The sequence below is a fragment of the Macaca fascicularis genome, chromosome 11, assembly GCF_037993035.2.
Source record: "Macaca fascicularis isolate 582-1 chromosome 11, T2T-MFA8v1.1".
Classification (NCBI taxonomy): Eukaryota; Metazoa; Chordata; class Mammalia; order Primates; family Cercopithecidae; genus Macaca; species Macaca fascicularis.
Genome location: NC_088385.1, coordinates 2528858 through 2545138, shown reverse-complemented (window position 1 = coordinate 2545138; position 16281 = coordinate 2528858). Strand labels below are relative to the sequence as shown.

Here is a 16281-nt window from a genome sequence, read left to right as displayed (position 1 = left end):
CATATGTGCCCGCAAAAATTTTGCACCATAAGATAGATACACTGTGCATGTTTTCTCTGCAACATACTTTTTAAAAAACTTAATTAGTATATAGTAGGCATTTTCATGTCACAATGTATAGCTCTAGCTTATTCTCTTAATGTCTACAAAAAAAATTCTAAGTCTGGATACATATAATAACATATTTTTAACATTTAGATTGTTTTAACTTTTTTCACTAGTCAAGCAGTGTCAGAGAGCATCTTTGTACACCAATTTGAGACTTCATGTAAGAGTTCCTAAGAGTTTTTAATAAACATTTTAAAGACAATTCACAAGAAGGCTTACTAACCCAGGAAGTTTTGAATAGCAGCGTAGGAGCCAAGGGAAAACTTCTCCTTTGCTCTTTAATGGTTCACTTAAAAACCAACTCACAAAAGAGAAATCAACTGAAGAAATGGAGTAACAAATCTATTAATGTGCATGAGAAAAACGAGAGTGATCACCCTAGATTTCTTAAATAAAACACAAACAAGAAAATAGTGATATATTTTATAATAATCATTTATATTTAACAAAACAAACCATATAAAAAGTTAAGAGATAAGTCACACAGACTGAGAAAAGACAGTTGCAATTCACTTAACAAACATAATCAGAGTATGTAATGAACTTAAAACTTTCTAAAATCAATTTAGAAAGACCACCCAAATGGCTGTGGAAGGAAAAGAACAGTCAATTCAAGAAACAAACACTTGAACAGACATCTAACATTTGAAAACATACTCAACCCCATAATCAAAATAAAAATTAAGACAATGTGGTACCATTTCACACTCATCTGATTTGTAAACATAAAAAATCTGGGCCGGGCGCGGTGGCTCAAGCCTGTAATCCCAGCACTTTGGGAGGCCGAGACGGGTGGATCACGAGGTCAGGAGATCGAGACCATCCTGGCTAACACAGTGAAACCCCGTCTCTACTAAAAAAATACAAAAAAAAAAACTAGCCGGGCAAGGTGGCGGGCGCCTGTAGTCCCAGCTACTCGGGAGGCTGAGGCAGGAGAATGGCCTGAACCCGGGAGGCGGAGCTTGCAGTGAGCTGAGATCCGGCCACTGCACTCCAGCAAGGGGGACAGAGTGAGACTCCGTCTCAAAAAAAATAAAATAAAATAAAAATAAAAAAATAAATAAAATAAAATAAAAAATCTGACAATGCCATGAATCATAACAATCGGAAGATAGCAAATCTAGTGCTAAAATATGCAAAGTGACAGCAAATTTGACAATATCCAATACAGATAAAAAAATTCCCATAACCTCCAAAATCTTCAGCCCAATAATTGCACTTCTGGGTAATTCACCAGAGAGCTTCATTTCAAACTTAATAACCACATACATACACACAGAAATAAAAATTTCACAAAACATTTTATCCTTATTGTTTGCAATACAACCTGATACTTTTCTATTCTAATTCCTAAACTGATTTCACAATCCATTAGGGAGTCACGACATGCAGAGTTTTTTTTCGTTTGTTCATTTGTTTTTTAAAATGGAGTTTCGCTCGTCACCCAAACTGGAGTGCAATGGCGCCATCTTGGTTCACTACAACCTCTGCCTCCCAGGTTCAAGTGATTCTCCTGCCTCAGCCTTCTGAGTACCTGGGATTTCAGGCACCCGCCACCCCGCCCAGCTAATGTTTGTATTTTTAGTAGACATAGAGTTTCACCATGTTGGCCAGGTTGGTCTCAAACTCCTGACCTCAGGTGATCCATCCACGTCAGCCTCCCAAAGTGCTGATATTACAGGCTCAAGCCACCGTGCCCGGCCACAACATGCAGTTTTTAAAACTTGCCAAAAATCTTAAATGTAAGCACAATGATTCCTAATAAGGAATGTTCAATGTAACATTGTTTTTAATACATGAAAACCTGGAAACAATCTAAATGCCTATCCAACATGAGAATAAATAAATTTAATCTGGCTATATTCATACAATAGAAAATAATTTTACAGCAGATAAAAGTAATGACTATTAGAGTGGGTCATATGAAACTGTCATTTTTGTAGGTCAAAAATGGTAACGTATCAGCAGTTTCATATAAATCAAAAAAATTTAATGAAAGACAAATTATAGAATAGGCAGAATATATCATTTACATCAAATCTGAAAATATGCAAAGCAATACTATGATTTGTTTGTGAATATATACCTGTGCAGTAATTATATAAAAACATGTATTAAAAATGATTAAGCCGGCCGGGCGCGGTGGCTCAAGCCTGTAATCCCAGCACTTTGGGAGGCCGAGACGGGCGGATCACGAGGTCAGGAGATCGAGACCATCCTGGCTAACACGGCGAAACCCCGTCTCTACTAAAAAAAATACAGAAAACTAGCCGGGCGCGGTGGCGGGCGCCTGTAGTCCCAACTACTCGGGAGGCTGAGGCAGGAGAATGGCGTGAACCCGGGAGGCGGAGCTTGCAGTGAGCTGAGATCTGGCCACTGCAATCCAGCCTGGGCGGCAGAGCGAGACTCCGTCTCAAAAAAAAAAAAAAAAAAAAAAAATGATTAGGCCAGGAGTGGTGGCTCACACCCGTAATCCCAGCACTTTTGGGAGGCCAAGGTGGACGGACTGCTTGAGCACAGGAGACCAGCCTGGGCAACAGGCGAAACCCAACCTCTACAAAAAATACAAACATTAGCCGGGCACACTGGTGTACGCCTCTATTCCCAGCTACTTGGAAGGCTGAAGTGGGAGGACTGCTTGAGCAAAGGAGATGGGCTGCAGTGAGCCATGATCATTCCCCTGTACTCTAGACCGGGTGACAGTGTGAGACCCTGTCTCAGAAAAAAAAAAAAAAAATGATCAACACCATACTCAGAATAACAGTTAACTTCTGGGAAGAAAGTAAACTGTAATCCAAGAAGTTGCTTCAACTGTACATGATATTTTCCTCAAAAAAATGAGAAATATGGGAACATGCTAAGATGTGCTACCGCTGTATGGTTAATGTACGAATGTTAATTATATTGGTCTCTGTAGACTCATGTATGTTTGAAATATTTTAAGAAAAAAAAAACCTATATTGGCCAAATAAAATACACATCTGCAGCCTAAATTCAAATCAACCCCTAAAACATATTTCATTGGCTTGAAATCTTAATGTTTAGCCCTCACTTTTTTTTTTTTAATCTAGGGCCACTAACAACAACAAAACAGCTTTTGTACAATGTCCAGTTTAAACAGTTTCTTAAAATCTGTCGAGAGGATTTCACCCCTGAAAAATGGGTCTTGTTCCTCCTTTTAGTTTAGTGCTATGTATTTTACCATATTTCCATTTTTACCCTCGCTGCCAAGCAAATTCAAACCCAATTTTTATTCTTAGTCATTGAATTATGCTGTCACTTGGGAAAAGAATATATGCTTTGTCCTTTCCCTGATTTCTTCTTTTTACACATATTTTATTACACTTCCAGATCTTTTAAGTTACCAGAAATTCTTTCTGGAAGAAATAGGATAAAATAAATTTCAAGAAAATAAAGTCAACCTTCTGCTCCATTCTGCTGAAGTTTTCATAATGTAACCCCTACCACAAAGACATCCTCCTTAACCAAAGGAATGGATATATGGATACAACTAAGCATACATGTTCACTAAACTTCATTTCAAAACATACAAGATTAAAGTGAATATGCTGCCAATGAAAAATACTTAGCTGATATACTAACAACAAACATCCAAAAGAAAGGCCTAAATGGCCAAAGTGTAATAAGCTAACTAATTTTGCCCCTTTTAAGACCATATGCTTTGTATGTTTTGTTTTCCAGTACATACTGTGGAAATAAGAATATTCTTATATTCAATAAATCCAGTAATAATGTGTAATATGATCAGTTATAAAGAAAATGCCATTTTGTTGTAGTCTTCCATTAAAAAAACTTAAAAGTGTCCTTTTCTGCAGGTTTTTTCCCCACGCCTGAAGATAACCTGGCAATTCTCGGAATTTAGCTTCCCTTTTCCTTCTGTCTGGACACTTGTCTAATTAAGCCAATCTATAATATCATTAGCCAACATATATCCCCTTCTAACACATGGTATACTCCGATCCAGAAAAGTCAAAACCAGAAGTAATGTTAAACAAATCCCCTTTTTAATAAATTCCTCAACTTCCAATTTCTAAATACCACATGTACTTATAAAATAGGCTAACTGGCCGGGCACGGTGGCTCAAGCCTGTAATCCCAGCACTTTGGGAGGCCGAGACGGGCGGATCACGAGGTCAGGAGATCGAGACCATCCTGGCTAACACAGTGAAACCCCGTCTCTACTAAAAAATACAAAAAACTAGCCGGGCGAGGTGGCGGGCGCCTGTAGTCCCAGCTACTCGGGAGGCTGAGACAGGAGAATGGCGTAGACCCGGGAGGCGGAGCTTGCAGTGAGCTGAGATCCGGCCACTGCACTCCAGCCTGGGCAACAGAGCGAGACTCCGTCTCCAAAAAAAAAAAAAAAAATAGGCTAATTATTTCCTAACAGGTCCTAAGATATCAATTCATCCTATTTAACTGATTTTAGAGATGAAAGATAAGAGACAACATACACCAAAGTGACAATTTCATACTGCAGTTTTTCTTTTCCTTTTAAGATGGAGTTTTGCTCTTGTTGCCCAGGCTGGAATGCAATGGTGCAATCTCGGTTCACCGCAACCTCTGCCTCCTGGGTTCAAGTGATTCCCCTGCCTCAGTCTCCCAAGTAGCTGGGATTACAGGCACCAGCCACCATGCCTGGCTAATTATTACTTTTTTTTTTTTTTGAGAGGGAGTCTCGCTCTGTCACCCGGGCTGGAGTGCAGTGGCCGGATCTCAGCTCACTGCAAGCTCCACCTCCCGGGTTCACGCCATTCTCCTGCCTCAGCCTCCCGAGTAGCTGGGACTACAGGCACCTGCCACCTCGCCCGGCTAGTTTTTTGTATTTTTTAGTAGAGACGGGGTTTCACTGTGTTAGCCAGGATGGTCTCGATCTCCTGACCTCCTGATCCGCCCGTCTTGGCCTCCCAAAGTGCTGGGATTACAGGCTTGAGCCACCGCGCCCGGCCTATTTTTCATTTTTTATTGTTTTGGTATTTCAGCAGAGACGGGGATTTCGCCATGTTGGCCAGGCTGGTCTCGAACTCCTGACCTCAGGTGATCTGCCCACCTTGGTGTCCCAAAGTGCTGGGATTACAGGCCTTGGCCACTGCGCCCAGTATACACTGCAGTTTTTCAAGTTTATATTTCACAATTTGAAAAGATTATTTTTAACAAAATTAAAGCACTTCACTCAGCAGTAACCCCAACAGAACATGAACCAATTTAGGTTTTTTTGTGTTGTTTTTTTTTTTTTTTTTTTTTGAGACGGAGTCTTGCTCTGTCGCCCAGGCTGGAGTGCAGCGGCCGGATCTCAGCTCACTGCAAGCTCCGCCTCCCGGGTTCACGCCATTCTCCTGCCTCAGCCTCCCGAGTAGCTGGGACTACAGGCGCCCGCCACCTCGCCCGGCTGTATTTTTGTATCTTTTTTAGTAGAGACGGGGTTTCACCGTGTTAGCCAGGATGGTCTCGATCTCCTGACCTCGTGATCCGCCAGTCTCGGCCTCCCAAAGTGCTGGGATTACAGGCTTGTGCCACCGCGCCCGGCCCCAATTTAGGTTTTTAAAAGACCATTTACTCACCACCTGCTATATACCAGACCCGCCAGTAGATACGAAGAAAGTTACACATTCCTTACCCTCAAGAAATATATAGTCTATTAGGCAGGCACCCAGATTCTTTTTGACCAGTGACAGCAAAACCATATGCTTTCAAGAGCCAGAGAACGTAAATAGGTGGAGCAGCTCCACCTAAGGGAGGACCAGGAACAGAATGCATGCTCCACCTGAAGTAACTGTAAATCAACATTAACAGAATGCTATTGAAACAAAGCACATCTCCCAGTTAGATAGAATATACTGCAAATGCTTAACCTCCTATCAGATAATAGAATTTTTTTTTTAAGTTTGTAATGACACAGAGAAGCTTGACCCCACCCCCATTTCTGGTGAGAATTTACATCGTTGTGACCTTTCTGGATGGCAGTCTGATAATATACATCAAAACGAAAAACATGTTCTCTTCAACTATTACAAAATTACTAAAGAGGAATCAGCTTGCAATAAATATACATAAAATGTATGGACAGTCTACAATCCATTTATATAATCTAAATATCTATCAATAAAAGCAGTATTAAGTCATAGCATAACCATTTAATAGTACACTAGAGAACTACTAAAAAGAAGAGAGTAGATGCAGATGTAAAGTAAGCCACAAACATTAATTTTAAAAACACACACACAGGGCCTGGCATAGCGCCTCATGTCTATAATCCCAGCATTTTGAGAAGCCAAGGCAAGGAGGATCACTTGAGTCCAGGAGTTCAAGGCCAGCCTGGGCAACATGGCAAAATCTCATCTCTATTAAAAATGCAAAAATTGGCCGGGCGCGGTGGCTCAAGCCTGTAGTCCCAGCACTTTGGGAGGCCGAGACGGGCGGATCACGAGGTCGGGAGATCTAGACCATCCTGGCTAACACGGTGAAACCCCGTCTCTACTAAAAAAATACAAAAAACTAGCCGGGCGAGGTGGCAGGCGCCTGTAGTCCCAGCTACTCGGGAGGCTGAGGCAGGAGAATGGCGTGAACCCGGGAGGCGGAGCTTGCAGTGAGCTGAGATCCGGCCACTGCACTCCAGCCTGGGCGACAGAGGGAGACTCCGTCTCAAAGAAAAAAAAAAAAAAAATGCAAAAATTAGCCTGGCGTGCATCTATAGTCCCAGCTACGTGGGAGTCTGAGGCGGGAGGACTGCTTGAGTTCGAGAGTGCAGTGAGCCATGATTGTGCCATGGCACTCCAGCATGGGTGACAGAGCAACACCCTGTCTCAGAAATGAAATAAAATACACATACACACACACACACAAAATCAGTCAAGACAGCATCACCTGCTGAGCTCCCAAATGCTGTTTCTGGTCACATCCAGAAGTACAACTCCACAACTCCACACCACAGCTGAGATGGGTTTGCAAGTGTCAGCAGTACGGGTTCTCTGAGAACTACTCACTGTAGATCCAGTCTACAGCCAACATGTCCTGCAGAAACTAGCTGCCCGGTAACAAACAGCAGTTACAGAATCTAATATAAAGTGGTGCCACTGGTTGACATTAAAGGGTTTCTACAGCAGTACTATATGCACTACAAATCCAATATGGAGATTATCAAATTAAAACCAATAAACCTGGCAAAGAATTGACAGAGCTGGTGATATTTATGGCACAGATTGGTCACTGTTACCCAGAACATCTAAGTAACTTTCCTCAAGAGCTAAAAGTTCTGCTTTCCTACAATTATACTGTCTTGAATCAAGATCATCTAATAATATTTAGCAAAGCTTTGATCTTGCTGAGAAGTATCACATCTATCCACCAAGTTCGCTAAAGTTCTTCTTTGAACTTCCAAGTTGCCATAATAAGCTTTCGAGACTTTACATACTCATGTTGTGACTGATAGCAAGAATATAACTGTAAAACACAAGAATAAAGTGGACACAGTACTGCAGAATTTCATATACACTGTGTTAAAAGACAGCAATGTAACTGCAGCCAAGTTATCTTTGGATGTGATGAGTGAACTCTACAAGAAACATCTGGACTGATGCCAAAACTGTCAATGTCATCACAACTGCATGTTTCAAGATATTGGTTGTCACTGTGACATTCTTCCTAGGATAAGATGAAGAGGAGAAACAAATAGGACAGACTCAGAATCTGAGAATAAATGACAAGAGACCTACTAGTGCAGTATGTCACTGGAAAGAGTGGCTCCAAACACAAAACACTGAAAAGGTTATGAAAAGTGCCCGAGAAACAAAAGAACAAAAAACTCAAGGTGTTTAAGTTTTAAGCTATTAGTTTTATTCATGATCCTCAAAGTTTTACCAAAACACTCCTGAAGCACACAGCTAGAAATCTCTAAGCAGAGGTTTGAAGTAACATGATGCTCATAAATCTTATCTCCAGATTGGTAGGAATTCATAAGCCTTCTAACTTCTATGCCTTAGGCCAAAAGTTTCTGCTGCTGCACCACAGAGAAGTAACAGAAGTCACTGTTTGCTAAACATGCATTTCATCATCTGTTAGTCCCAGAGATCACTTAGTTATTGCTCATGACTGTGACCAACCATTACGTTATGGACAAGAACTTTGGGGAAGACATGACAGTCCAAATCAGCGCTATAAGAGGTAATATAGCTCAATGTCCCCTAGCCATGATAGAAAAACTTCCTCAAGACTCAAGACCTGTCCCAGTATAAAATACACAAGGATAAGAATATGATGCTGTCTACTACAACTGCGATTCAGCTCTTCCAAATCCTCAGATGATGCAGAAAAAATTCCAGGGTAAGCTGACAAAGGCCCCAATAAAATCAAGAGTGCACGAACATGGCCAGGCACAATGGCTCCTGCCTGTTAAATCCAGCTATTCAAGAAGCTGAGGGAGGAGGATCGCTTGAGGCCAGGAGTTCAAGACCAGCCTGGACAACATGGCAAAAACCTGTTTCTACAAAAAATACAAACATTAGCCAGGCATGCTGGTGCATGCCTGTAATCCCAGCTACTTGGGAAGCTGAAGTGGGAGGATCACTTGAGCCCATGAAGCAGAGGTTGCAGTGAGCTATGATTGCACCACTGCACTCCAGCCTGGGCAACAGAGTAAGATCCTGTCTCCAAAAAAAAAAAAAAGAAAGAAAAAAGAAAAGAGAAAGAAAAAGAGAAGGCTGAAAATTATAAAGATGGGTGGGGAAGCACCAGTATCAGTGAGGAGGAGGGTGCTGCTGGTGAATCTGTTGACAAATAGAAACTGCAAGAAATCTCCTAGAAGCTGAACAGCACCTATGGAGGAGTGAAAAGCCAAACTAAAGGATGACTTTTAGAAAATGTGCATGGCTCAACTAAGGAAAAAATTCAGTGCTGCCCCCAGGGAAAGCCCAAGAGGAAATGTATTGAAATAGATAGTGATAAAGAGAAAGTAATTTTTTCTAACATTGATGACTGTCATAAAAAGCCAAAGTCTGACAAGGAGACATGACTAGCAACTGCCATGACTGGACAGACCAAAAAGAATTTATGAGGAAGAAAACCAAAATGAATCCATTTTCCAAATCCAGAGATAAAGAGAAAAAAGAAGAACTTTGATGATTAGGTATAGCCAAAATGTCCAGTCAAAAAAATAAGCATTCCTTTGGGAAAAAGCTGCTGCCACTATGAGATACACTTTAAAAAAAAAAAAAACAAAAAAATTTAAAAAGAGAGAAAGTAATATCCCAGCCAGCCTTCCATTCCCAAAATAAATTGTCATTTATCTGAAAATTAGTAAATCAAGAATGTTTACATTAAAAAGCCCAAAAGCACTGTATCCTGAAAACCACCAAAAAAGGTGAATGACTGCTGAATGACTGGTTTCATCCTTTTTTTTTTTTTGAGATGGAGTTTTGCTCTTGTCGCCCAGGCTGGAACGCAGTGGCGCAATCTCGGCTCACTGCAACCTCTGCCTCCCAGGTTCAAGCGATTATCCTGCCTCAGCCTCCTGAGTAGCTGGGATTACAGGCACATACCACCATACCCAGAATTTTTTTTTTTTTTTTTTTTTTTTTTTGGATTTTTAGTAGAGACGGGGTTTCATCATGTTGGCCAGCCTGGTCTCGAACTCCTGACTTTAGATGATCCACCTGCCTTGGCCTCCCAAAGTTGCAAGGATTACAGGCGTGAACCACCGCCCCCGGCCCACTTTTTTTTTTTTTTTTTTTTTTTTTTTTTTTTTAAAAGAAACAGAGTCATGCTGAGTTGCCCAGACTGGTCTCAAACTCCTAGCCTCAAGCAATCCTCCCATCTCAACCTCCCAAGTAGCTGGGACTACAGGCACAAGCCACCACTGGGCTTGATCCCATTTTTTTTAAAAACAATTCTCGGCCAAGCGTGGTGGCTCAAGCCTGTAACCCCAGCACTTTGGGAGGCTAAGGTGGGAGGATCACTTGAGCCCAGGAGGTCGAGCCTGCAGAGCCATGATGGCACCAGTGCACTCCAACCTGAGCTACAGAGTGAGATCTTAAAAAAAAAAAAAAAAAAAAAAAAAAAGGGCCGGGCGCGGTGGCTCAAGCCTGTAATCCCAGCACTTTGGGAGGCCGAGACGGGTGGATCACGAGGTCAGGAGATCAAGACCATCCTGGCTAACATGGTGAAAACCCGTCTCTACTAAAAAAAAATACAAAAAACTAGCCGGGCGTGGTGGCGGGCGCCTGTAGTCCCAGCTACTCGGAGGCTGAGGCAGGAGAATGGCGTGAACCTGGGAGGCGGAGCTTGCAGTGAGCCGAGATCGCGCCACTGCACTCCAGCCTGGGTGACACAGCGCGAGACTCCGTCTCAAAAAAAAAAAAAAAAAAAAAAAAAAATGCAACACAAAGAACAAGCCCTATGTAAACTATGGACATATTGATATTGATATTGGCTCATCAAATGCAATAAATGTGCCAAATTAATGCAAGATGTTCACAATAGGAGAAACGAGGGGAGGGAAGGGAACATGGGCACTTTCTGCACTATCGGCTCAAACTTCTGTACATCTAAAGCTGTTAAAAAAGTTTAGCCGGGCGCGGTGGCTCACGCCTGTAATCCCAGCACTTTGGGAGGCCGAGACGGGCGGATCACAAGGTCAGGAGATCGAGACCACGGTGAAACCCCGTCTCTACTAAAAATACAAAAAATTAGCCGGGCGCGGTGGTGGGCGCCTGTAGTCCCAGCTACTCAGGAGGCTGAGGCAGGAGAATGGCGTGAACCCGGGAGGCGGAGCTTGCAGTGAGCCGAGATCGCGCCACTGCACTCCAGCCTGGGCGACAGAGCGAGACTCCGTCTCAAAAAAAAAAAAAAAAAAAAAAGTTTAATTTTTTAATTCTGCATATGCAGACAAATTTGCAAATAATTACTTGTATATGCATACAAACAGAGGTTTAAAGACCTATATCAAACTGTTGCCCATGCTTACCTACAAAGCATGAAACTGGAAACAAGTGCATGAGGAGGAATTTTTTTTTACATTATACAACTGGCCCTCCATATCCATGGGCTCTATGTCTGTGGATTCAACCAAGCTTGGATCCAAAAAGTTTAATATAGCATCTGTATTTGAATCGTGCAGACTTTTTTTCTTGTCTTTATTCCCTAAACAATACAGTGTAACAACTATTTACATAGCATTTATATTGTATTAGGTATTAAAAGTAACCTAGAAATGATATAAAGTATTGGGGAGGATATGCACAGGTTATATGAAAATACTATGCCTAGGCCGGGCGCGGTGGCTCAAGCCTGTAATCCCAGCACTTTGGGAGGCCGAGACGGGCGGATCACGAGGTCAGGAGACCGAGACCATCCTGGGTAACACAGTGAAACCCCGTCTCTACTAAAAATACAAAAACTTAGCCGGGCGAGGTGGCAGGCGCCTGTAGTCCCAGCTACTCGGGAGGCTGAGGCAGGAGAATGGCGTGAACCCGGGAGGCGGAGCTTGCAGCGAGCTGAGATCCGGCCACTGCACTCCAGCCCGGGCTACAGAGCGAGACTCCGCCTCAAAAAAAAAAAAAAAAAAAAAGAAAATACTATGCCATTTACATCAGAGATTCGAGCATCTGTGGATCTTGGTATCCACCAAAGGTCCTAGAAGCAATTCCTACAGACACCCAGGGATGACCGTTTATCTCTGGACTGTGCAAACTTTCTATACTGAGCAATAATATAAGGAGAGGCTCTGTAGCATATTAAGAATTTGGGTTTCTCAAATCAGACTGCATGAAATCAAATCATAACTCCACCATCTGCTAGCTGATAAACTTCAACAGTTACTTAATTTTTCTCCTTGACTTAGTTTCCTCACCTGTAAAACAGCAATCACAGTAAACACTCACAGAGCTGCCACAGCAATTAAATAATTTAATACACGTAAAGTAGTGGAAATTGTCTAGTACATAGTAAGTGCTCCATAAATGTTAACCAGCATCTTCATTACTAAGCATTTATTATTCCTGGATTTTCTTTTTAAATCTTGACTGGTAAGATTAATCAGGAAAAGCCGGTTCATAAGCCCCTTTCTAGAAAGATCTCCAATGTAGAAAATACAAAAGCAATCAAAACCCAAATACGAATAATGAAATACTTTTTAAAAAAGCAGATTACAGGGCTGGGCACAGTTGCTCACACCTGTAATCCCAGCACTTTGAGGGGTGAGGCGGGTGGATCACCTATGGTCAGGAGTTCAAGACCAGCCTGGCCGACATGATGAAACCCCGTCTCTACTAAAAATACACACACACAAATAATTAGCCAGGTGTGGTGGCGCACACCTGTAATCCCAGCTACTCGGGAGGCTGAGGCAGGAGAATCGCTTGAACCCGGGAGGTGGAGGTTGCAGTGAGCCAAGATCGTGCCATTGCACTCCAGCCTGGGCAACAAGAGCAAAACTCCGTCTCAAAAAACAAAACAAACCAAAAAAGAAGATTATAAACCAACATTTAACAATTTTAGTTCATTTATATAAAAAATAATCACCAACACATTCTATAAACATAATCACACAAAAAAATCCCCAAGTGGTGTACTTGTAAATAACTTTTACTTTCTCCTTTACAATTTTCTGACTCATTATAATTTTAAACATTGACTAAGTTATCACTTTTAATGGAGGTCAACAAATTTTTTACATTAAGGTCCACATAGTAAATAAATATTTAGGTGTTACAGGCCATATGGCTCTCTGGCACAACTACTCAACTCTGCTGCTGTACCCCAAAAGAAACCACAGACAATACCTAAACGACTGCATATGGCTATGTTCTAACAAAAACTTTTTTCTTTTTCTTTTTTTAAGACGGAGTTTCGCTCTTGTTGCCCAGGCAGGAGTGCAATGGCGCAATCTTGGCTCACTGCAACCTCCACCTCCTGGGTTTAAACGAATTCTCCTGCTTCAGCCTCCTGAAAAGCTGGGATTACAAGCGTGCACCACCACACCCAGCTAATTTTTGTAATTTTAATAGAGACGGGGTTTCACCATGTTGGGCAAGCTGGTCTCGAACTCCTGACCTCAGGTTATCTGACCGCTTTGGCCTCCCAAAGTGCTGGGATTACCAGCGTGAGTTACCATACCAGGGCTAATAAAATGTTTATTTACAAAAGGAGGCAACTGGCAGGACTTGGCCTGCAGGCTTTAAAATCTGTCAATCCCTGAAATAAAGAATAAAACAAAATTATTTTCATTTTCGGAATCAAAATGTGATTTATACTAAAAAAAAGTGCACCAGCTAAATTGATACTATTGCTAGAAAAAAACCATTTATTTATAAATTCATACAAGGAGCCTAGGGATAGAAAAAAAAAAAAAACTCTCTTTTAGGCTCTGGAAATCCTACTCTCATTCCTAGTGCCAAGCGAAAAGAGGAAATCTGCTAAGCAGACCAAAGTCCAGACAGGAACGTATACTGGTGGGCAGACAGTTAAAATGAGAAGTTAAAAGAAATATGCCTCTCATATTTAATTTGCAATTTTTTCTTTTTTTTTTTTTTTTTTTTTTTTTTTTTTTTTTTTGAGACAGAGTCTTGCTCTGTCGCCCAGGCTGGAGTGCAGTGGCTCGATCTCGGCTCACTGCAAGCTCCGCCTCCCGGGTTCACGCCATTCTCCTGCCTCAGCCTCCCTAGTAGCTGGGACTACAGGCGCCCACAACTGCGCCCGGCTAATTTTTTGTATTTTTAGTAGAGACGGGGTTTCACCGTGGTCTCGATCTCCTGACCTTGTGATCCGCCCGCCTCGGCCTCCCAAAGTGCTGGGATTACAGGCGTGAGCCACCGCGCCCGGCCTAATTTGCAATTTTTTCGAATTTCATAATTCACCAACAAGCAGCTGCCACATGTGTGTAAATCTTTACTGATGAAATAATTTCAGTTACAGATCATCACAATCGGCACTGACAACAAATTTATTAGAACGGATGAAAACATCTAGGAATTACCTAAGAGTCGTTTAAGGAGACATAAGGGTGGCCTTTGATAAGAGGACACTTCAAACTTCGGAACTGACAAGACTTATAATCTCCCCCCAAAAAACAATGCTATGGGTAGATGGATGGTTTTTTTCTGAAGGAATTTTTAGCATTTCATTTGGAAAAGTTTTGTAAGCAAATAAATTTAAATGTTGTGACAGATTTCTTGGTGTTCACATGGATTCTCTTGGTGAGGGGAAAGGGTAATAAAAAGTCTGCTTCTAGAACAGAAATGGGAACAACCACCAAGTCTCAGAAACCCAGAGTCAAAAAATCAAAAGAACATCCCATTAAAAAAAAAAAAAAAGTCAACCTGCAATGAAGTCACCGTACCCCATAAAATCCCAATTGTGCATTTAAATCTTTCTACCAAAATTCACTTTTGGACCATCTTATGAAGTTGTCAAAATTTCAGAGGCAAACATTTAAATCAAGGTCAGAAACCAGGAGGAAAAAAGAGTTATCCGTTTCCAATCCAAACTCTCTCCGAGCCCCCTAAAAACCGACTTGTAACCCTGTTACCGGTAATTTTAAAAGCAGCGAACACTGACGGACGGGGGCTGGGGAAGCCCGGACCCACGGTCCCCAGCAGGCTGCCCGACGCGCCACCTGAGACAGGTGAGGGAACGCTCCCCACCCCAGTCACTGCAAAGTGGTGCTAAGAGAACCCATCCCAAGCCGCCACCAAAGAAATTCCTAGAAGTGACAAACACAGAGACGAAGAGGGGCGGGCAGATCCTCTCCGCGGGCAAGGAGCTGGGGCAACTGCACCCGAAGGTGAGCAGAGGGCAGCGGGCTCCGACCCTCCGCCGCGAGAAGCCAGGCGAGGGGGGCGGTGGGCGCCGGACTCCCCCGACAGCGGTCGCCGGACTCCCCCGACAGCGGTCGCCAGGAGGGCGGCTCCAGGCCCCCACACGGCCGCCCCTCGGGCCACAGCGCGCCGGGCAGCAGGTCAGAGTTAGGGATCAAGTTGCGGGCCGGGCCGACAGCGCGCTCTCCCGCCCGCGCCAGGGACATTCGCCCCCTCAGCCCTCACCTCCCCCCGACCCCAGGCTCTCCCGCTACGCCGAGGAAACGGCGCCCACACTCCAGAGACCCTCACCAGGAGCCCGTCGCCGCCTCGCCGCGTGTCTCGGACTTCTTGGGAGCCACCGCTGAGGGGAGGGGGAAGGAGGGGGAAACGGAGGAGGGAGGGGGCCCAGCCCGGTGTAGCCGCCGCCGCTGCCGCCGCCGCGATGCCGCTTCTGGAATCGCGCTCGCGCCGCCGCGACCGCGACCGCCGCCGCCGCCGCGTCTCCCCGCCCCCACGACCGCACGTCGTCGTGACGCGCATCGCACGAGGCGGTTCGAGCCAATAAGACCACACGCCGCGCGCAGCCGCGCTGTCCTAAACCGGAAGCTGCCCCTCTGACCGCTCTAGAACCTTGGTGCATCGTGGGAGCTGTGGTTCGGCCAGGAACTTGGCGAAAACTGTACTGGGCGTTGAGGGACCGAGGAGCGTGCGCTCCTTAGGCGCCCACACAACTCCTCGGAGTTTTTTCCTCCCACCGAAAAAGGAAGCAATTTGGGGCTGAGGAGGAGGGGGCCGCTCCGTCTCGCGGATGCTTTTCGCAGTCTCTCTGGATACCGGCTACACACTTGGGGCGAGAGCCAGAATTTGAGGATTTAGGCTGGATCGTGTGTCTCTGCCAAGGGCTGATAGGATGCTGAGCGTTGTCTGTGAAGATTTCCGAATTAAATCCAAAAGCATTAGCCAAGTTTTGCCCAGAGCAATAGTGTTTGCCTTTTATTACCTTATTAAAGATTATGGTTTATACTCTACCACTTCTATTTTTTTTAAAAACCCAGTCGCTCTTAAAATACATATAATTCAGAGCGATTTTTAAAATGATGTTAATGTAATGGTATATCAGAAACGACTTAAGCACTAAATACCTGTGTCCGTTTACCCTGAATGGGTAAGTAATTTTCTACAAGTCAGCTTTACATTGAGTTCTAACTTCTTAGAAGCCAATAACAGATTTGGTTACATACTTATTCTATAAGAAAAGTGAATCTAAGAGTTAGTCTGCATAGAAAAATACTTCTTTACATTTAGTAGGAGGGGGATTTATCACATTCTTAAGGCGTAAATGCCTTAACTATCAAAATTCTTGTTA

The 16281-nt window shown here is 43.4% G+C and overlaps 1 protein-coding gene across 15 annotated transcripts in view; it reads right to left on the bottom strand.

Annotated features, from left to right (window-relative positions):
- Nucleotides 1-15403, bottom strand: part of ADIPOR2 (adiponectin receptor 2) — a 102637-nt gene extending 87234 nt beyond the window's left edge. For all 15 annotated transcript variants that reach the window (XM_074006066.1, XM_074006073.1, XM_074006067.1 and 12 more), the window contains exon 1: nt 15225-15403. The gene's annotated coding sequence lies outside the window, so the exon portion shown is untranslated. The remainder of the gene's footprint in view (nt 1-15224) is intronic.
- Nucleotides 15404-16281: the final 878 nt, after the last annotated feature.